The sequence below is a fragment of the Taudactylus pleione genome, unplaced genomic scaffold, assembly GCF_031769625.1.
Source record: "Taudactylus pleione unplaced genomic scaffold, aTauple2 ptg000539l, whole genome shotgun sequence".
In the NCBI taxonomy this organism is placed as follows: domain Eukaryota; kingdom Metazoa; phylum Chordata; class Amphibia; order Anura; family Myobatrachidae; genus Taudactylus; species Taudactylus pleione.
The window spans coordinates 1663905-1686621 of NW_028284941.1; positions in this window are offsets into that span (position 1 = coordinate 1663905).

Sequence of the window (22717 nt, forward strand, 5' to 3'; positions counted from 1 at the left end):
GGGGGGCACCAATGTTTTTTCCGGCACAGGGTACCAAAATGTCTAGTTACGGTTCTGATTCTAATTATGTCACAGAGAAACTGAGAAGAGAAGTTGTTGCATCCATTTGCTTCTTTTTTCCTGCTAAAAGACTTCTCCAGAAAATAATTATATTGTGGGAAACAAAGAGCTTTTAACATTCATGGCAACATGTACAAAGTAGAAACATTCATTAAAAGGTGTCACATCAAATGATTGTTCACTGGAAATGATCATTTGCCACCTTATCTCACCTTATCTGACCGTATCCAGTTTATTTCTAAATTGTTTTAGCTTTCTTATCTCCTACAAACCTGGATTGCAGAATGAGAAGACTGATGTTTTACTCCGAGCATATATCAATGACCTACCCTGGGTAGAGCTAGAATGAAGATTCCTATCCCCAAAACTTTCAGACATATTGGGCCACATTCAATTAGCCGTCGGGTAAACCTCAGCCCAGAATATTCAATGAAGGGTCTCTACCCTGCTCGTTAAGCCCCAGAGCATGCATTTAATGCAGATTCCCTGTCATGTTGCTGTAATAAAATATTTGTCCTCTCTTGCCCCACTTTATTTATTATTTCCCTCTGGGTATTTAAATATGCCTTCCCCAGTATATTTTTCTTATTGTTTGATTATAAGCAAATAATAATTTAAGTAGCAGGCAGGACTTAGGTGGCCATTTGCACTGCTTATGTATAATATGGTCCTCTTCTAAGCAGAGTCATAAATCAAGCACAACATAATCCTTCTTACATTCTCTATGTTCTAAAAAGTAGTTGGGTACAGGATTCCAGCAGTAAGGATACCGATGGTCAGAATACGGACAGCAGCATCCAGACTATCAGAATCCAGATAGAATTTTGGAAGTACTGTAACCCTTACCCTAACCCACCTTTTCCACAGGCCTAACCCTAACCTTCCCTTCCCGTAGCATAACCGTAACTCTCCCAACCAGCAGCCTAACCCTCCCCCTAGTGCCTAACACTAAACCTAACCCTAATACTCACCAATATCAGCGGTCAGGATTCTGGAGCTGGGATTGAGACTACTGTCGGGATTCTAGCGCTGGAATTCTGACTGTCGGGTGCCAACTACATCCCCTAAAAAGTAAGAATGAGTCCTGTGTATGTACCTTACTGGTTCATAAACAGATGATGTTCAAACTTCTACATGTTCAGCCTCAAGAGCCGTGAGTAAAAATCTACACTAAATGCACCCTCTGGGGCTTACCGTGCAGGGTAACCCATAGATTCAAGGCAGTTAATCTGGAATCTATGGTTAACATACATTAGCCGTGGGTATACTGTGCGGGGAAATTGCATGATAATTGAATAGCTCCAGGTATTAAATCTAGAGCTTTGCGCACAATAAAAATGCTCCTAAATGAAACTGCCCAATTGTCACTGTTAAGTTAGAAGTTATGGTTTGGATCTGCCTCTTCTAAATCCCTCCTTGCATTTACTTAACCAATAAAAAATATATGAACATGTAGAAGTTTGAACATCATCTGTTTATGAACCAGTAAGGTACATACACAGGACTCATTCTTACTTTTTAGGGGATGTAGTTGGCACCCGACAGTCAGGATGCTGGCGGTCAGAATTCCAGAGCTAGAATCCCGACAGTAGTCTCAATCCCAGCTCCAGAATCCTGACCGCTGATATTGGTGAGTATTAGGGTTAGGTTTAGTGTTAGGCACTAGGGGGAGGGTTAGGCTGCTGGTTGGGAGGGTTACGGTTATGCTACGGGAGGGAAGGTTAGGGTTAGGCCTGTGGAAAAGGTGGGTTAGGGTAAGGGTTACAGTACTTCCAAAATTCTATCTGGATTCTGATAGTCTGGATGCTGCTGTCCGTATTCTGACCATCGGTATCCTTACTGCTGGGATCCTGTACCCAACTCCTTTTTAGAACATAGAGAATGTAAGAAGGATTATGTTGTGCTTGATTTATGACTCTGCTTAGAAGAGGACCATATTATACATAAGCAGTGCAAATGGCCACCTAAGTCCTGCCTGCTACTTAAATTATTATTTGTTTATAATCAAACAATAAGAAAAATATACTGGGGAAGGCATATTTAAATACCCAGAGGGAAATAATAAATAAAGTGTGGCAAGAGAGGACAAATATTTTATTACAGCAACATGACAGGGAATGTGTATAGGATTACACATGGTGAGGTGAGAGAGAATGAGAGCAGTAATGAGCACCATGTTGGTGGTAGCTGGGACATGTCACAGAAGGTGTAGATGTGTATGAATGGTGAGGTGAGAGCCAGAGAAAGAGAGTATGTGTGAGTAGCGTGTCAGTGGTAGCAGAAGAGGAGAGGTCAGGGAAGGTGTTGAGGTGTACGCAGGGTTAGGTGAGAGCCAGAGAATGAGAGCAGTAGTGAGGCATGTTGGGGGTAGCTGGGGATATGACAGGGAGGGTGCAGAGGTCTACACAGGGTGAGGTGAGAGCCAGAGAATGATAGCAGTAATGAGCACCATGTTGGTGGCAGCTGGGACATGTCACAGAAGGTGTAGATGTGTATGAATGGTGAGGTGCGAGACAGAGAAAGAGAGCATGAGTGAGTAGCGTGTCAGTGGTAGCAGAGGTGGTGTAGAAGTGTACGCAGGATGAGGTGAGAACAGTAGTGAGAAGAGTGATGGTGGTACCTGGGACATGTCACAGAAGGTGTAGATGTGTATGCATGGTGAGGTGAGAGCCAGAGAAAGAGAGTATGAGTGAGTAGCGTGTCAGTGGTAGCAGAGGTGGTGTAGAAGAGTAGTCAGGATGAGGTGAGTGCCAGAGAAAGAGAGCAGTAATGAGCACCATGTTGGTGGTAGCTGGGACATGTCACAGAAAGTGTAGATGTGTATGCATGGTGAGGTGAGAGCCAGAGAAAGTGAGTATGAGTGAGTAGCATGTCAGTGGTAGCAGAGGTGGTGTAGAAGTGTACGCAGGATGAGGTGAGAACAGTAGTGAGAAGAGTGATGGTGGTAGCTGGATACTATCTGCACTCACAGTTATGTCCTTGCAAGTAAAAGTTAAGCTGAAACAGGGCTTAGCTGTGCATTTACACGCTCCACGCATGCTCAAAACAGTGGAGGATGGACTGCCTTACCAGGCCCTCATCCCAAATTTCGGTGTGTAGCCAGCATTGTATTGTTTCACCAAACTTTATACCACTCTGATAACATTATAATTTAATCACATGCTTTACATAAATTAGAACACCCAACTGGCTTGCTCAAATAATAGTCATTAATGAAATCAAGTCAGACCACCCACATTACTCCTTTCCCAAAAGGACTTGAAAACTTTCCACTATAAAAACAGTTGTTACTGAAGAATAGTAGCATAGAATACTGCGCTTGTCATTTATTTTGTATAAAACAAAGTCCATTATTTATGGTCGTGTAGCATCCAGCATTTCAGTTCAATTACCATGTCAATCACAGACTGTTAAGGAGGGTTAATCTACTATAAATGCACAAGATACTTTTGCAGCAATGCATCAGGATGACAGATAGACTATCTACAGATTCCCAGTGGAAACAAAACAAGCTACTGTACTATGTGCAACAATGAGCTAGGAAAGAGTTAACATTAATTTGTATAACATTATGCTGTACACAATCATTGTAATTAAAATTTGTAATGCATTAAATTGTTTTTCATTTGCTGTATACAAGGAATGTAATACAAATTTGCAATTCAAAACCTGTGTGATCTTGAATAGATTTTATTGGTGGTTCTGATGTTTGAACAGGGTAGTTGTTTGATGCAGATTAATCTGGTTGAATATTTATTTATGTGCAAATATGCTTGGAGATCCAGATTTTTCACTTCCAGAGCAGTTTTTGTTGGTTTTCTAATTGGCAAACGTTTTTGTAGAGATGTGCGTTGACCCCCGTGTTTTGGGTATGGATCTGGATTCATCTTAGTGTTTGGTTTTGGAAAACCACTGTCGAAGCTGGATAATTGGCTGAGACAAGATCAGTTTAAAATTGAATCGCAGCGACGCCATCTTGCGACTGGCCGCAAGACGCCATCTTGGAAATGAGATCGCAAGATGCCATTTTGCGAATGGCCGCCCAAGCTCCATTTTAGATAAACTCACAATTAAGTACATATGGCGATATTACTATTAGCACCATGCGATTGCATCTTTCATCATTTCTCATATACACATTAATACGCACAATTGCGCTCTTAACTAGTCGCATATTAGCGAATGCATAAGATCCTATATGAAAATGCTTTTTAGTAGCTAAATGCGCACGCATCTGTCCCCAGTTAACTAGCGTCTTTATATCAAACCCTGTATACTCACACATTACATATTCACATACAAGGTTCCATAAGCTTTAAGGTATAAGATTTAAGCTTGTTCACTTTGTATAAATGCTGTGAAATAAAGATTATTTGGTAACTAAGGTTTTATACATGCTAAGTAAGCTGTGTTTGGTTTTATACTGATGCGTACTCTTTCAACAGAATTCCGGTATTATCGGTATGGAGATCGCATCATGCATTCTTGACTTATGGACCGCAGAGACTTCAAGCAACAAAATGTATATAATATGAACAACTGTTAGGATGTTGCATGTGGCGGGAATCCAGAGACCCCCAGTTGTTAGAGGCTAGGTTGGGTCTATTTGAATCAGCCTTTTAAATTCTCTATAACAGATGTATCCCCCTTGGGAACCAATGACATCAGCAACAAACATCTCTATTGTATTGTCTATTCCTGTGGGGTATAAATATGTGTGCTCAAACGCTGGGTTTTTAGTCTTTGTGCTGAATGCTGATAGACGAGGGGTTTCTTGCTGATGCCTAACATCTGGTCCGGAAGCGCTATGTATGTTTACTGTACTTGGGTCTGTATAATTCCTTTGCACCGAATTGTGTCTGAATCAATAGCGTGTAACTGACTGTACTTTTACTTGAATAATACTTTGTGCTTTGGAACCACATGTTCTAAGTTTGGAGTCTCTATTTACTGTATGACCGCGTATGCAAATTAGCATCATCCTTAGAGGTTTATAGGTAGGATTATTAGAAGGTATAGGCAGGGGTATATAGAGTTCTAAACCAGTATCGTTAGTTGGGGGCTCGTATTGAAGTTACTTACCTACTCACACGGTACATACGGCTATCGATATCTCAGCAAAGGGTGGAGTGGCCACATGCAGGGTTTACCTGCAACCGTTTTTGTACTGAAAGATCGCTATCCGTTTCCGTGTGAGCCAAGGAAGCTGACTAGAATCCAGGGACAAGAGAGGAAAAAGTTTGTTTTCCTTTGTTGATACAAACCTAATGTTGAAAGGGGTGCCGCAGTATTGAGTATGCGGCTGAGTCGCAGTTTTGCGCACAGCAAAGACACACTTTTGCGTACGCAGCTAAAAGAGGTTATCATACGGTTGTGTGGTAGTCGCATTATTGTGTATGCGACTGGTCGCACAATAGCGTATACGTACTTCCGGTTGTGCCGCCACATGTTTAAACAAAGCTATTGAGGTTTGCATTTTTTCAATTGTTATCAATATGGGTTAACATGTATTTTTCTGTGCAGGAAAAAAGTGTGTAACAGTGAGTATTTGTTGGTAGGGGTAACTTGTTCCCAACAGTTAAGGGTATCGTATGATCCTTAAGGGCTAGGTGCAAGGGTTAGTCTAGCCGCTCGGTAAGTAGCTTACCGTTCTATACACAGTAGCAGGTGTACATGTTGTCTTTGTTGTAGAGAGGTGCGTGGAAGTAGCCGACATACAAACTTCCATAGGTGTGGAAGTTGCCCTACTAAATCTTATCCGGGTGTGGAAGTTGCCTTTTTCAAATCTTATCCTGGTGTGTGGGCGCCGCCGACTTAAATCATCCACAGGTAAGTGAAAGCATTTTGATTGTTTTTTACCAGTTTAAATCCTTATTGAAAAGCGTAGGATTTTGTCTCAGAATAGGAGCTGCGCAAACAGTAGAGATGTTAGACAATGATGTGCTGCTAATGGAGGCGCCGATCGGATCGGCTCGTCGTATTATGCATACTAAGTACGGTACTTATGCAATAAGGTATTGTGATGTATGGTTTAAAATGATGATGAAGAGTGTTAGACCGTTTCCCAGAATTGGTAGTTTTGATAAAGATGTTTTAGATAATGTCCGGGATCACATCAGTCTGATGCGCTCCCGAGAGAAAAAGGTTAATTATTCTGAATGTTTAAAATTGTGGCAGCATGAAGGGGATGCGTGGCTTAAAAATGTGCAAGTTACGCAAACTAGCGTCGCAAGCCCATTGCCAGAGAATACATCCGTGACGCTAAATTACAATATGGGCGAGCAGCAAAATGGCGCACACGTGCAGCAAGGTAGCATTGTGGAGAGTATTGCCAGCAGTTCACGCTCACCTCCCCCACCTTATGTGGATGGAGGTGCAAGTACAGTTACCAAAAATACCCATAAAAATGTAACAAGCAATTTGTACCCTCTCTTAAGCAACCATAAAGAAAATGTTTATGATGTGGATGGTGAGCCTATTGTAATGTCTACCATTTCCCATGCTGTGCAAACGATAGATGCTGCATCACCACAATCACGGGTGGTGCTGCCATCGCCATCGGTAACAGCAAGGGAAGTGCTGACACCCTCTGCACCCGTAGAGGAAGTTGTTCATACCATACGTAGCAGCAGCAGATTAAACCCCCAGCCAGGTAACCAGGTCAAAGGTAGCAGCGCTGCCGGTCTGCATCCCATTCGGACAATAACCGTTCCAAATGGAAATGCAGATGCGAACGGTATAGTGCCCACGAGGGAAGTGGTAATGCATTGTCCTTGGACAAGAGCAGAACTAAATTCCATCATAAATGATTTCCCCGATCCCAAAAAGGAACTAGCCAAATGTCAAAGATTTTTGAGAAATTTGGGTAGTTCACATGAGCCCACTAATAAAGATTGGAGTGTGGTGTTAAGGGCCTGTCTGCACGCAATACCGACGTGACAAAATTTATCACGGATTGTGTATTGGATGGTGACGTTCCCTTAACAGACCAAGTAAACCAAGGTAACATTTCCCGCATTATAACTCAATTGGGTATATATTTTCCAGTAGTAGTTAACTGGAATAAAATTTTCACCATTAAGCAAAAAGAGAGTGAAACTGCAGAAGATTATTGCGATAGGGTTCTGCAGGCTATCACCCAGTACACTGGGATAGAAGATATTAAAGATAGCACTCACCACAGGGGAATGATAGTCACGGTACTAATGGATGGTCTGAAAGAAAATTTAAATACTCGGGTTCAGACCTCACAGCCTGGCTGGAGGGGACTCACAATAGATACCCTCATAGAATCTGCCATAGAACATGACAAAAACATCTAAAAAAAGAGAGAGACCCAGAGCGAAAAACGAATGGCTGTCAGTATCCAAGCTCTGGAGCGAATGATGGTAACATCACAGCCAACAGACACACTTGCATCTACACACACACTTACACCTGAACAGTTATATGCCCTCACTAACCCCACACAACAACAAACACAGCTCTATTCTACTAACCCAATACAACCACAGGTCCCATACTCATATCCCCCACAATATCCTTATCCTCCCTATCCTTACCCATATCCACCACCTTTACCCTCTGCTCAGTCCTCACAACAACACATATTACCCGATTCACGGACATGTTTTAATTGTAAGCAAACAGGACACTTAACAAGAAACTGTACAGTAAAAACCCCAAATCAGGGAAGACCTGGATATCCCCATAAGGGATAAGCACAGAGACCAGCAAATGTTCAGCAGGCACCAGCTCCAATTGTGGCCGTAAATGCTCTATTGGAGAATGGTAGCCAACGCTAGGGGTCAGGTCATACCTGTCTACAGATAGTCAGGTTAACGGGAAGTACTAGGGAAGAACCAGTCATGATGGTTGATGTAGCTGGTACTGAATATCCTTTTCTTGTAGACACAGGGGCGACCAGGTCAGTGATGAAATCTCCCATTAATTTACAGGTGACCAACGAGACAGTACCAACAATGGGTGTAACAGGAAAAGTGGAACATTATCCTTTAACAAAGTCCACGGAGGTTACTATTGGGCCGTTGCATACCAGGCATTCTTTCCTTCTGGCTGCTACGGCTCCTACTAACCTGCTGGGTACAGACTTGTTATGTAAGATGGGATGTGTTATATATTGCACCCCTGATAGTGTATTTTTAGATATCCCAGAGAAAGTTGCACATGAGGTGGGGGATATATTGGACACTCCCCAAAGGATAATGTATCACTCTACAAGTTTAAATGAAAATCCATCTCAGTTCAAATGTTGTCCCAAATTCCAGATTCCCTTTGGACTAAGGAAGGACAGGACTCTGGATTAATGGCAAACGTAAGCCCTGTAATGGTAAATTTAAAAAGCGGTAGGCAAGCTCCAAAAATTCCCCAGTACCCACTAAACAGGAGGTAGAACTAGGGGTTTTCCAATAATTGAGCGATTAGTGCAACAGGATATTTTAGTTCATACAGCTAGTGTAGCCAACAGCAAATTCGTACCTTCTTGGGAATGTGTGGATACTGTAGAATGTGGATCCCAGGTTTTTCTATTTTGGCCTTGCCTTTACAGGAATTAGTCTCTTCCTCAAAGCCTTATCATGTCATACACACAGAGGAAACAGAGCAGGCTCTTCTTAATCTTAAGGATAGTCTGACAAAAGCTCCTGCATTGGGAATACCTGATTATGAAAAACCTTTTGATTTGTATTGTACGGAAGCCAATGGCTGTGCTGCAGGTGTCCTTACTCAAAAACATAGTGATGCCAGTAGGCCCGTAGCATACTACAGTGCCCAATTGGACACTGTAGCAAGATCACTCCCCACTTGTTTGAGAAGTGTAGCAGCTATCACTCTATTGGTGAGTAAAAGTGAGGACGTAGTACTGGGTCATGATATGATTGTCTACACTCCCCATGCTGTATCTGCTCTGTTGATCTCAGCTCAAACCAGACACGTCTCTTCAGCTAGGTTTGCCAAATGGGAACTAGCTCTAATTGCACCCGCAAACATCACTGTTAAACGTTGCAGCATGCTGAATCCAGCAATGTATTTACCATATGTACAACATGATGTACAAAGGGTGGAAGGAGAGGAGTTGCTGGCAGGAGGTGAGTTTGGCAGACATAATGATACGCATGATTGTATGACATATCTGAATCAGACCTTTACTGCTAGACCTGACATAAATGACACACCTTTAGAGAATGTGGATGTGACTTTTTATATGGATGGGAGTTGTCATAGACAAACAGACACAGGTGAATTATGTACAGGTTATGCTGTTGTAAATGACACAGACATCATAGAAGCTGAACCTCTTGGTCCTCCTCACTCAGCCCAGGTGGCAGAGTTAGTAGCACTAACTAGAGCATGTGAACTGGCAGCAGGCAAATCTGCTCACATTTACACTAACTCGAGGCATGCGTTCGGGGTGGTGCACGATTTCGGGGCTCTATGGTATCTGAGAAATTTTATGACAGCAGCAGGAACAACAGTTGCACATTCCCAACACATAAAACATCTTTCAGAAGCAATCCAACTGCCCAAAGCGGTGGAAGTAATTAAATGTAAAGCCCATACATGTGAGGATGATCCGATGTCACTGGGCAACAACAGAGCTGATGAAGCTGCAAAATGGGCAGCAGGGTTAAAAATGTTTTCTCCAACTGAAAAAAGTATGTCTTTCCAAACAATTGATATGCTGAAATTAATTGAGAGGCAAAATTTGTGTTCAATTCAGGAAAAATCCATTCGGAAGTCCAAGGGATGTGGGCAAGAGTCCTCCGGGCTCTGGAGGGACGGACAAGGTAAGCCAGTAGCCCCCAAGGCATATTACCCCAGCCTGGCTGAGGCAGCACATGGTCTGTCTCATATGGGAAAACAAGGTATGTGCAAGTTGGTGAGAGCATACTGGTGTGCACCAGGTTTCTCTTCACAAGCAGAAAAGATAGCAATGTCCTGTCTGACCTGCTTGAGGAAGAACATAGGGAAAGCGATCCCTACCGAACCATCCCACATTCCACTGACTGATGGACCTTTCCAGGTGATACAAATTGATTTCACCCAATTACCACCCTGCAGGAACCTTAAGTATGTATTAGTGTGCACGGATGTATTTTCTAATTGGGTTGAGGCCTACCCAGCGGCCACTAATACTGCTGCGTTTACTGCCAAGAAAATAGTTCAGGAATTTGTATGCAGGTATGGTATCCCTAAAATCATCGAGAGTGACAGGGGTACTCATTTCACAGGTGATGTTTTTCAAAATATGTGTAAGCTGATGGGTATTAATAGCCAACTTCACACCCCATACCGACCGCAAGCCAGTGCCAAGGTAGAGAGGATGAACGGGACTATTAAAAATAAGTTAAGTAAAACCATGGCAGAGACTGGACTAGGATGGCCAGAAGCGTTACCTTTTATCCTAAATAGCATAAGGACCACTCCTAGACCTCCTCTAAATCTGTTCCCATTTGAAATACTGTTCGGTAGACAACCTCATTTGATTATAAGTCCACAGGAAGACCTGAAGGGTAACAACGAGGTAACTGTAAAGTATCTTATATCCAGGGCCGGATTAACAATGGGGCGGGTGGAGCTTCAGCTCCAGGCCCACCAGCAAAATAGGCCCACAGCAGCATCTTCTGTAGACAGGAAAGAAATTGTATTGCTACAGCCTGCGGCCGCCTGGGTCCCGCACACATGAAATCCCGGCGGGCCGCTGATACCCTCCTCCCCAAGTATAAACCCTAAGTATAGCGTCGCAGTGGAAGGCTTCACTATTAGCCCTCCCTGCGCTATAATGTCTCGGCCTCTCGGGGTCTCCTCCGCGCCGTGTGATGTTGCTGCGCATGACGTCACTTATGTGCTGCCCCTACCAAAAGTGGCCAAGCTCAACCTCAGGTCCTTGAAGGCGGCCCGGCCGGGTGACCGCTGATCCTGTCCTGACAACGAGGTGTCAGTCGTTCTGTGTAGGCTGCTGATCAGGGTATCCTGCTGGCTGCTGCTGATGATGAACAGTGATCAAGGTGTCCCTCCCTTCAACCGAGCCTCAGACAGTGCCTCCATAAAAAGGTATGCAGGAGCTGACAAAATATTTTAATAATGCTATTGTTTGAACCAGTATCATATATTTGTTGGCCCTGTGTGTGTATATATATATGTATATATATATATATATATATACACACTGTGTGTGTATGTATATATATATATGTGTGTGTGTGTGTATATATATATATATATATACTGTGTGTAGGTGTGTATGTATGTATATATATATATATATATATATATACACACACACACTGTAGGTATGTGTATATATAATGTATGTATGTGTATATACTGTGTGTGTGTATATATATATATATATAATAGTGTGTGTGTGTGTATGTATATATATGTGTATATATATATATATATACATACAGTATGTTTATATGTATGCATATATATATATGTGTATATGTACATATATATATTATATACCAGCCAGAAACGGACACATAGTGATGGCACCATCCTGCGGCGTTTGTTTCTGGCCAGTACGGTGTCTGAGCACATGGGTGAAGATTATTTAAGGTGAGTGTGTTTTCTGTACTGTTGTCCTGATGCAGAGTTGTCGCTATGCCGATATTTATGCAATTGAGCGAATATTGTATATCTGCACGTGTCTAAGGGCTGTATTTTTATTAACATTATTTTTACTAAAATAAAGTGAAAACGGGTGTTTTCACACCCTTTTCACATTATTTTATTTTCACCTAAATTTACGAAAGTGCAATTGGAGTAGAATTTGTAAAATTCTACTCCAAGCTCTAATTATCCCATATTTTTAGTAAGCAGATTGCATTTCCCATAATTGTAATGGGAAATGCGATCTGCCTGAGATTTACTAAAAATAAATTTAGAAAAAATAGCCTGTGATAATAACGCCACCTAGAGGTGGCGTTATCCAGGGTTACACCCGCTTACCGTCTCCTGTTCTGCTCTAACCGGCAGAGCAGAGCCTCGGAGCCAGCCCCAGTGATCAGCTTTGTGGTCTAAACAGACCACAAGCTGATTATTGCTACAAAAACAAAAACTTACAGTACCCGAGTCCAGGACCAGTGATCGGGGCTCCGGTGATATCCTCTGTGGCTCCGGTCAGCTGGTCTCCCCTCCTGCACTGTGAGCCGATCAGTTGCTAAAACAGCTGGGGTAGCTGTGTCCGGTTGGCACATGTGCACCACCTTTCCACTGTATTTTTTACGAAAAATATAGTGATAAGGCCGCGGAGGGGATTCGCAGGGACAGAGCTTTATTGCAAGCTCTGTCCCTGCAAGTGATTTTTAATAAATCCCTGTGGTATTTCCTGAATTCACATTGCGAATTCAGTTGGAAATTTCACACTACAATCTGCATATGCAGGCTCAGATAGGTTCGAATTTGTACGCTGAGTTCGGATTTTTCCCTTCAAAAATCGTGTCTCGGAAAGAGGCAAAACGTCATCTTTCATGGACAAAGATCATCATTCCTGGACAAAAGACCATGGAAGATGATGGCTGTCCATGAAAGATGACGTGTTGCCTCTTTCTGAGACCCGATTTTTGGAGGGAAAAATCCGAACTCGGCGTGCAGATTCGAAATTATCCAAGCCTGAACATCCCTAATTTTAATGCGGAATGTAGTAAATAGGACCCTAAGTCTCACAGTACATGTATAAAAGTACATTACTGTAATCGCTCACAGCAACTTTTTACCCGCAATGTAATTTACAGGCAAGGACTGTTTGGGGTAAGTAACGGGGAGTGACAGCAAAAACGCAGGCGTGTCGCAGCAGTTTTTGGGAAGGGTCGCCGCCTGTGACTGTGATCCCATTCGCAGTAACAATGGCATCTCAGTTCAGGAGGCTTTTCTGCACAGGCATAAGGTTACTTGAAAGCTGCTAATGGTAATATCTATGGACGCAGACGCTTGGATCTGCAAATCTGCAGGTGGGCGTTTCAACACGTATCAAGACAGCTGCGGCATTAGCCTATATTCACAGGTCCTCTGCGTACACATTTGCAAGAGCGATGGCGTACAACTGAATCAGGCCCTGTATCCTTGAGGAAAGAACTAACATGTACTGAAGTGGTGGAGTAATCCTGTTGCCTGTTGTGAGATTTGTTATCCTTATCTATGATAAGATTGGCTTTGCTGCCACATACACTATGCTTATATAGTCCATAATTTCTATACTGGACACTACAGGCTACTTTTGGAAAGTTGACCTGGGTCTCTGTCGACTAGTGCGCTGTGACAGTTGTACTTTGTTTTAACACTGTAATTGCTGGCTGCCATGCCATGTTGGTGTTGTGTGGCATTAACATGCTCCTTTCTGCACTTACAGGTATGTTACTGGCCGCTGTGCCCAGTCAATGAACATATGGTATGCTGCATTGACATGTGCTGCACTGGCCGCCACGCCGAGCCACTTGATCTGCTGTATTTACAGATTAATTATTGGCCTCCACGTTGGGTACTTTGATGCTGCCTTTCTTTATAGAAACAAAGGCTGTTTGGCCCTGATATTAGTGAAGAATTACATTAACCTTTGGTTTGCCAGTTACTAAACCGAACACTGATTATCTTGTTTACAGTATCTCTAACTTACAGTTTACTCATAATGTAATTAATGATCATTCTAAACAGTTACATCATGTCAATATAAGATGCCAACCTACACGCTGTGATTTGCAGTGCTCTCTGGTGGTGTCTGGTGTTTCCATGAATGTTTATTATATTGGGGTGCTCGTCATGGTTACTATGATGGTTTATTGCCCACAATGTTGACTACGAGCATCCAATGGGGGCACATCACATCCACTTGTACTCAGGAGGTGATGCTCTTTACTTAATCAATTTGCTTTCGGCCGACCTCACCCCCACCATGCTGGTCAAACTCACTGTGGCAGCACACAATAGGCCCTTCATAAATTTCAGCTCCAGGCCCATGTAGTCCTTAATCTGGCCCTGCTTATATCAATGAGTAAGCAGTTAAAACAACAGCAGCAGAAACTGAAATTGTTGTCTCATGATATGCCTGAATCTAACTGTCATGATGTTGAACCAGGAGAATATGTTATGATCAGAAATTTCTTGCGTTCAGGTTGTTTGACTGATCGGTGGGAAGGTCCATACCAGGTGCTGCTGACAAGTACTACATCTTTGAAGGCGGCCAAGAGAGATCCCTGGGTCCATTCCACTCACTGCAAAAAGGTCAATCAACCGGTGGAGAAACAAGTCGGAGACAAAGCTGATAGCGTGGACCTATCGCTCGCGAGCTTGTTCCGGGAGGATTGAAAAGGTCGTAGTGAGATACCTGAACTGACAGAAATTTGCAGGTCTTGTTGTGACAATGGATGGGCCTGCTATGTTCATTTCATATTCTCTTTTAGAGTGTTCACCATCCTGGCCGGTTCGGGAATATCCAGTTTCTGTGATGGGAGACCGATTGAGGAAATGGGAGCTGATGGCAGTGCTGATGGAGTGGAGTCAGGAAGAGTGCAATGCCAATCAGGGGAGTGTCTGACCAATCTTAGTACTGTTATTGTTAAGAGAGCTGTCATTCTGGATACTCAGGGACGGTGTGGAGGTTTATCGTCTGAAGATTCCTGTATTTGTGAGCTATGTGGGTCCCTAGTTGATGAGAACTGTATCCAACAGTACCAACCTAAATATAACCCGTACTGGGGTGGGTATCCTTTAGAGGATTATCATAGCATGGTAGGCAAAGTGTTAAATCAAACTGATTGCTGGGTGTGTGCGCACATGCCACAGGGACAGCATAATGTAGGGTTGGTGCCATTTCTGCTGAATATCACGGAAATTTTAGAATTACAGAAAGGGAAAACATTGGATGGAAAGTTCCTCTCATCCAAACCACCTAATTTCAAACTCTATCAATTCCAAGTAGATAGATCACTTTTGTGTTTAAACATAACCAACCCTTCCCAATTTCCAAGTTGGGAAGTGACAAGGAATAATCAGACGATGACCTTCTCACAAAGAGCTGATAATGAGTCCTTAAACCATGATCTGTTACGCTCAATTAAATCTAGTGGGAAACATTTTAGGTATCGGTATACATTGAGTTCCACCAAAGAAATTATTGGTAAGGTGCCAGATGGTTATTGTGCTAAAATAATACAGCCAGAGACTTGCATGAACCAGATGGAAGACCCAGAAATAGGATTGTTCGCAAGAGAAATGTGCTTAATGATAATGATGCATACCATCCCTTATGTTCTCCCTGATAATGTATATTTTATATGTGGAAGAAAAGCGTATAATTGGCTCTCCCAAAGTTCCGAAGATTTGTGTTACCTGGGAAGAGTAGTCCCAGAAGTTATGACCCTCACACATGTTGAAATGCTTGGTATACATAAGAACACATCATCACCATATCTTCACATGCACTATGAACACAGAGGCAAAATAAATATGATACCTGGTGACGTGCATAAAGCCACTCAGTTAATCAGTGAGACAACTGGCTTTCAAGTTTTAGTCACATTGGATCCCACCAGGATTGCTCGGGATACATTAAATTTTAGATACAGTCAGGTCCATAAATATTGGGACATTGACAGAATTTTCATATTTTGGCCTCTATTCACCACCACAATGGCTTTGAAATGAAACAAACAAGATGTGATTTAACTGCAGACTTTCAGATTTAATTTGAGGGTAATAACATCCAAATCGGGTGAACGGTGTAGGTATTACAACAGTTTCAATATGTGCCTCCCACTTTTTAAGGGGCCAAAAGTAATGGGACTATCAACTCAAAAGCTATTTCATGGACAGATGTGGGCTATTCCCTCGTTATTTCATTATCAATTAAGCAGGTAAAAGGTCTGGAGTTGATTCTAGGTGTGACATTTGCATTTGGAACCAGTTGCTGTCAACTCTCAATATGAGATCCAAAGAGCTGTCCCTATCAGTGAAGCAAGCCATCATTAGGCTGAAAAATCAAACCAAACCCATCAGAGAGACAGCAAAAACATTAGGTGTGGCCAAATCAACTGTTTGGAACATTCTTAAAAAGAAAGAACGCACTGGAGAGCTTAGCAACACCAAAAGACCCGGAAGACAACGGAAAACAAACTGTGGTGGATGACAAAAGAATTATTTCCCTGGCAAAGAAAAACCCCTTCACAACAGTTGGCCAAATCAAGAACACTCTCCAGTAGGTAGATGTATATTTGTCAAAGTCAACAATCAAGAGAAGACTTCACAAGAGTGAATATAGAGGGTTCATCACAAGATGCAAACCATTGGTGAGCCACAAAAACAGGAAGACCAGATTAGAGTTTGCCAAACAACATCTAAAAAAGCCACTACAGTTCTGGAACAACATCCCATTGACAGATGAGACAAAGATCAACTTGTACCAGAGTGATGGGAAGAGAAGAGAAGGAAAGGAACTGCTTATGATTCAAAACATACCACCTCATCAGTGAAGCATGGTGGTAGTAGTGTCGTGGCGTGGGCATGTATGGCTGCCAATGGAACTGGTTCCCTTGTATTTATTGATGATGTGACTGCTGACAAAAGCAGCAGAATGAATTCTGAAGTGTTTCGGGCAATATTATTTGCTCATATTCAGTCAAATGCTTCAGAACTCATTGGACGGCGCTTCATAGTGCAGATGGACAATGACCCGAAGCATACTGCAAAAGCAACCAAAGAGTTTTTTAAGGTTAAAAAGTGGAAAGTTATGCAATGGCCAAGTCAATCCCCTGACCTGAATCCGATTGAGCATGCATTTCACTTGATGAAGACAAAACTGAAGGGAAAAAGCCCCAATAACAAGCAGGAACTGAAGACATTTGCAGTAGAGGCCTGGCAGAGCATCACCAGGGATGAAACCCAGCGTCTGGTGATGTCTATGCGTTCCAGACTTCAGGCTGTAATTGCCTGCAAAGGATTTGCAACAAAGTATTAAAAAGTGAAAGTTAGATTTAGGATTGTTTAGTTTGTCCCATTACTTTTGGCCCCTTAAAAAGTGGGAGGCACATATAGAAACCGTTGTAATTCCTACACCGTTCACCTGATTTGGATGTAATTACCCTCAAATTAAATCTGAAAGTCTGCAGTTAAATCACATCTTGTTTGTTTCATTTCAAATCCATTGTGGTGGCGAATAGAGGACAAAATATGAAAATTCTGTCAATGTCCCAATATTTATGGACCTGACTGTATATTCAAGAACTTGCTAAATTGATAGATAATATCACCGAGATGTACGATGACACATTCAGGTATACAGGGAAAGAATTGCAAGCGTACAAGAAAGAACTGGTGCAACACAGGCTAGTGTTGAATTGTTTAACTGCTGTTACTGGAGGGTATTGCGTAAAGTTAGCCACCCAGTTTGGAGTAAAATGTTGCACCTACGTCACCAATGATACTAGCGACCCCAAGGAGGTGATAGACTGAAAGATGGATGAAATTCTGCAGCTAAAATGGGAGTTTCAGAAGAACCATAACGCTTCAGTGGCTGAAGTAGGGGAAAAGGTAGAAGGATGGGTTTCATGGCTGAACCCAGTGAAATGGTTCTCAGGTCTAGGGGAATGGGTTCAGGAAGTGATAGCCAGCATAGGCAAATTCTTGATCCTTATACTGATCGTCATCATTATAATTGACATATGTGTCCAATGTGTTCCTATTGTGTTGAAGTGTGGAAAGTGTAAATACAGAGTAAAACGAAAGAACAAAACTATGATGGTGGTCAGAAATGACAATATGAATGCCAAGGTAAATATAGAACTGCATTACAACCCTGAACTAGGAAATACCATCATTTAATGTACCATATTTAGAAATACATAGAATGTATTATTGAAATGTTATTTTTAAAACACCTTAGATAATGTAAAGTCTCATTTCCCCTTCATGACTGCCTTTATAAGACAGGTGCATCCCCACACCTTTCACATGATCTTCCAAGATCTGCGGTGTGTGTATAATAGTAGTTTTATGTCCCCACCCAGAGACACATTATTGATGGATTAAGAACCACCTTGTGCCATTCCATAATAACACTAAATAATATGTTAATGTGAGCCTAAATTATACTTTAAAATCAGATTGTGATAGCATGTTGTTCGCTATCAAAGGGTGGACTGTCGAAGTGGGATAATTGGCTGAGACAAGATCAGTTTAAATTGAATCGCGGCGACGCTATCTTGCGACTGGCCGCAAGACGCCATCTTGGAAATGAGATCGCAGGACGCCATTTTGCGAATGGCCGCCCAAGAGCCATTTTAGATAAACTCACAATTAAGTACATATGGCGATATTACTATTAGCACCATGCGATTGCATCTTTCATCATTTCTCATATACACATTAATGCGCACAATTGCGCTGTTAACTAGTCGCATATTAGCGAATGCATAAGATCCTATATGGAAACGCTGTTTAGTAGCTAAATGCGCACGCATCTGTCCCCAGTTAACTAGCGTCTTTATATCAAATCCTGTATACTCACACATTACATATTCACATACAAGGTTCCATAAGCTTTAAGATATAAGATTTAAGTTTGTTCACTTAGTATAAATGCTGTGAAATAAAGATTATTTGGTAACTAAGGTTTTATACATGCTAAGTAAGCCGTGTTTGGTTTTGTACTGATGCGTACTCTTTCAACAGAATTCCGGTATTATCAGTATGGACATCGCATCATGTATTCTCGACTTATGGACCGCAGAGACTTCAAGCAACAAAATGTATATAATACGAACAACTGCTAGGATGTTGCATGTGGCGGGAATCCAGAGACCCCCAGTTGTTAGAGGCTAGGTTGGGTCTATTTGAATCAGCCTGTTAAACGCTCTGTAACAGATGTATCCCCCTTGGGAACCAATGACATCAGCAACAAACGTCTCTATTGTTTTGTCTATTCCTGTGGGGTATATATATGTGTGCTCAAACGCTGGATTTTTAGTCTTCGTGCTGAATGCTGATAGACGAGGGGTTTCTTGCTGATGCCTAACATCTGGTCTGGAAGCACTGCGTATGTATACTGTACTTGGGTCTGTATAATTCCTTTGCACCAAATTGTGTCTGGATCAATAGCGTGTAACTGACTGTACTTTTACTTGAATAATACTTTGTGCTTTGGAACCACATGTTCTAAGTCTGGAGTCTCTATTTACTGTATGACTGCGTACGCAAATTAGCGTCATCCTTAGAGGTTTATAGGTAGGATTATTAGAAGGTATAGGTAGGGGTATATAGAGGTTCTAAACCAGTATCGTTACCACCCTCAAGTGTTTTAGATCTGTTTTTTTTAAATTGATAAAAAGCTTTTAAAAACAACTGAATTCATGTAATTTTTTCAATTCAAAACCTGAAATTCATATTTCAAATCCAAATTCTGTACTGCAGGAAGTTCAGAACCGTGACTCTGATCTGTCTGGATTAATGAAATTTGGGTGGATTCGAATTCCTAGAGAACCGAACCACACATCTCTACTTTTTCGCAAGTTATAAGATTCATTGGCTTTCCTTGGTTTTAGCATGTAGTGGGATTTTTTAAACAGTTCACATAAATATCACATTGCATTTTCCCATAAGGGGACAAAATACAAACATAACTAAAAATGTTTCTTATAAATAAACTTTATTTTTCTTTATGCCAAAGTATCTTATTTAAAAAGTGTTTTTTGTGTGTTTAAAACAAGAGAGACATGTTTTGCATTATAAACATGTGTACTGTATTTGCTGCTGACTATTGATATCTGTTCATTTTTTGTACTCATATTTCTCATTATTTGACTTATTTATTACACAGTACTGTCAATCTAGTCGCAGTACAAGTTCATGCACTGTGCAGAATAAACAATTATTGGCACACAGTATTCTAGCCAAAAACATTTGTTATGCAAAAGTTCATATAGTTTGATTGATTAATTGATGTTTATACAGTACATAATGCTTGTGAAATGAGCCATCAAAATGTCAGTAACTGCAGAAAAAAGATTTGTCATTGTCCACTGAATAGGTTCAACTAAACTACAAAATTGTCCATGCTGGCCAATTACTGTGACTGCACCTAAATAAATGACACTTGTCAGAGTTTGTTGACATTTCTTAATTAATAAAGGATTTTGTGCATACTTTGCTCATTAATCTTTATCCTTCAGCCTTTCTACTGACTCTCATTAACACTACATACACTGAATGAATTTGGACAAAGCTGATTTTATTCATTAAGGAATATATCATTATATTATTGACCTGTTTTGCTGCAATTCATCATTATCAGCATCCTGTTACTGTACTTGAAACATCAGAAGAATGAAGTATAGAAAAAAAGAGGAAATAAATGACCAAGCTAAGTCAGTGTTGCTGAGTTATCTAAAGCAATTGTAAAACATGTAAGAAAACCTGAAATATCCCAGTGGTTATTTAACTGTTTAGATGGTCTTTTTCACTTTTTAGCACTCCTAGGAGCCTTATGGGCCTGGAGCTAAAAATTATCATGTGCCCATTTAGACCATTGAATATTGGGCATAGCTAAGCCAATCATTTTATAACTAATGGACAACATATAAAGGACTATAAAAAAACATTTTAATTGGGCATCTTAATATAGTAAGGCCCCGAACAACTCTGTATACAAAGTAAAGTTTTGATAGGAATAGGATCATAGTAGGGGGATGCTCTGATAAAAAAAGACTGTTAGATGCTTTTTCTCAACAGTACCCATTGACGTGGGTGGTGCCTGTTTCTAAACAGGCACCACCCACGTCAATGCAGGGAGATGAATCAGCAACATCCAAGATGGCCAATTCTGCCAGTAGGGGAGCATAATTGAGCAGGTTAGTGGAAGCAAATGGTAGTACAAAGTCACATGCAGTGGAAGAAAAATGCATCTGGTTGACCACGTCAGGCAAAAAATTGAGTATGTGAGACAAATAGCACAATAGGGAGGGGAGATCATTTTTGTGAAAAGATGTTGAGGAACATCTCTCCATATGAGCTAGCAGTAAGGGCTGAGCAAGAATAGAACAGTGTCTTTAGAATCAATTCTTACAGATGCGGGAAAGCAACCAACCAATGAGTTATACCAGTTCTTATAGATGCCTATCATAATCCTGATGCCGGTACGCTGAGGACGCCATCCCGAATGAAGGTAATTCCGGGGCGCCCTTAGCGTTAGCCACAGGGGTGGAGGGTTAGGATTAGGGAGTCTAGCGGGCTTAGAGTTAGGTTTGAGGGGTAGATTAGGGTTAGGCACCCCTAAGGGGGAGTGTTAGGGTTAGGCACCCCCACGGAGAGGTTAGGGTTAGGCACCCCCTTCGGGAGGGTTAGGTTTAGAGGGGTATGGGGGGGTTAGGGTTAGGCACCACCGGGGGTAGGCCAGAGTTAGGCACTAAGGGGGAGGTTAGGGTTAGACACCACTAAGGGAGGGTTAGGGTACTTACCTGCCTCTGTTGGGATCTTGATCCTGTTGGGCATCCGCTGTTGGGATTAGAACCAGCGGCTAAACAGCCACCGGCATTTCAATCCCATTCCCTTACAGAGGTATAATTAAAGGTGGAACATGAACATTTGTAGTGTATTGGGATAATTTTACCACCAGACATAATAAAAAGCATGGAATCAGACAAGGTGGGACAGGGTGCGAACAACTAAATGGGTTTAATGAACAGTCTAATGGACAGAAAAGGTGTGTATAAAAGGGAGAGCATAATGACTCACTCAAACAGGGAACTATTTATATGAAAGCTTCAGAGGGGGTTAGTTTAGAGAATATACTGTGAAGGTTAAGCAAAAAAACAGTATGAAATGCTTTTTTAGCATCAAAGTTGAGAAGCATAGCACAGGAGAGATTGGGAAGCAGCGAAGATTGTTGCTATAGCCAGTCTAATGCCTTGTACAGAATTCTTGCCCTGGCTGAAGCCTAATTAGTGGGTGGTGGTAATAGATGTAAGGATGGATTGTATTTTAATGGCAAAGACTTTATACATTATCAAACCATGATTGAGAGTGATAAACCATTATGTATTTGTTCGTTTTTATGAGGAAAATTGTGTGGGCTATGATAAACTTGGAGTGAGGGGCATTCACACAAGCAGATGCAAACTAATGAAGACAAATAGGAGTATCTTGTAAAGCAGAAGGAGGCTAAGAAAGTAATCAGATGTGCAAAGGCAAAAGCTGAGGAGAAAATGGCACAGTCAGTGGGTAAAGGGGGCAAAACTTTTTTTAAGTATATAAGCAAAAGTAGAAAAACAAAAAGTGGAATAAAAAGACTAAAGACAGAAAGAGGGAGTCTTGTTGAGGGAGACAATGTAATAGCTGATCATCTTAATAATTATTTTTGTTCAGTATTCACTACTGAGAGAGAGGGAAAGGGACCACAGTTAAGTTGCAGGTGTAATCAGAAAAATGAGGTAGGAACAAACACATTTACAGAGGAGAAGATCCTAACAGAGCTCTCAAAACTGAAAGTGGATAAATCAATGGGGCCTGATGGGATACATCCAAGGATACTAAAAGAGCTTAAAGGGGTGCTGGTAACACCATTAACAGAATTATTCAACCAATCACTAGCTACTGGAGTAATTCCAGCGGACTGGAAAAGAGCAAATGTTGTCCCACTGCACAAAAG